Source organism: Acipenser ruthenus, unplaced genomic scaffold (genome assembly GCF_902713425.1).
Source record: "Acipenser ruthenus unplaced genomic scaffold, fAciRut3.2 maternal haplotype, whole genome shotgun sequence".
Classification (NCBI taxonomy): domain Eukaryota; kingdom Metazoa; phylum Chordata; class Actinopteri; order Acipenseriformes; family Acipenseridae; genus Acipenser; species Acipenser ruthenus.
The window spans coordinates 5,127-6,549 of NW_026707376.1; the positions used below are offsets into that span (position 1 = coordinate 5,127).

The window sequence follows — 1,423 nt, forward strand, 5'->3', positions numbered from 1 at the left end:
CCAAAGTGTGACAATTATTTGTAACAGACGCCCGCCCTACATGTGTATTTTAAAGCACAGTCTGCTAATTTGTAATATTCCCAGAAAAACTGCAATGTGCCCTCCATCGTATGTCTTCCGAGAAGCACAAACGGAGATTTTTATATATATATTTTAGTAATTGAAGAGCTTGTGTTAATTTAGAATAAATATAAATGGCTTGAAGTTTGCTTTCATTTGTAACATGTTTGTAATGAAATCTCAGTTTTTGTGGTTCAATTTTAATTACCAATCGTTGTACTATATTTAATTTTCTGTCATTCAATATATTCTGACGACAAATTAATAGCTCAGTTGGTTACAGTGAAATAAACTTCCTCCACTAGACAACCCGGCTAGCTCAGACGGTAGCGCATGAGACTCTTACTCTCAGCGTCGTGGGTTCGAGCCCCACGGACGATATAATGCGCAAGGCTACATGTCTTTCATAAGAGCTGAAATAAATTATAGCGCTTTGAGATTATATATGTTACTAGCGGATTGTTTAGAAATGTACTTAATTATATTACAACTGTTCTAAAAAAGAATGTTATCTCGAAAAAAGACGCTTGTCAAGCTGAAATAGCTCAGCTGGGAGAGCGTTAGACTGAAGATCTAAAGGTCCCTGGTTCGATCCCGGGTTTCGGCAAACAGCAAAAATATTTTTGTTTTGTATTATTTTGAACTAAAAAACAGAACACATTTTTTTCTTCAGTGTAATTTGAGGAAATAATAACGTATTACAGTGCCATTTTCTAATGTGATTAAGAAATGCAAAAAGCGTCGTCCCTGAGTGGGCTTGACCCATCAACCTTTCGGTTAACAGCCGAACACGCTAACCGATTGCTCCACAGAGACCAATCTGCTCAGCCGAAACTGAGACCACATCTAAGAAGAAAGCAACACTGGACAGGAAAGTGTGTAATCACAATTACATGTATTCAAACCAATGCAAGCAAACTTCAAGCCATTTATATTTATTCCCAAATAACACAAACTCTTCCATTGCTAAAAGAAATATAAAAAAAATATCCCTTCTCGGAAGGCATACGATGGAGGGCGCACTGCAGTTTTTCAGTCTGGGGAATATTACAAATTAGGAGACTGTGCTTTAAAATACACATGTAGGGCGGGCGTCTCTGTTACAAATAATTGTCACACTTTGTATTTATTTCCATAATGAGTTGGGACTAAATACGCAGATACATTAAAACTATTGGGAAAACGCAGGAATCGATCTTTCTAATTCTCGCATGTTAAGCAAACGCTCTACCATTTGAGCTAATTCACCTAGAATTGTGCCAGTGATTCTCATAGGCTACATCGCAGCTTGATATGAGCAATTCAGATTGTCCCATAGATTTTTTTTTTTTATTGGCAATGTAGTCTGCCACTTGCAAATTCA

General features: G+C 37.0%; 1 non-coding gene across 1 annotated transcript; it reads left to right on the plus strand.

Annotated features, from left to right (window-relative positions):
- Window positions 1-594: 594 nt before the first annotated feature.
- On the plus strand, window positions 595-667 carry trnaf-gaa (transfer RNA phenylalanine (anticodon GAA)). Its single transcript has one exon. It is a non-coding gene; the product is annotated as a tRNA-Phe (tRNA).
- The last annotated feature ends 756 nt before the right edge of the window (window positions 668-1,423 follow it).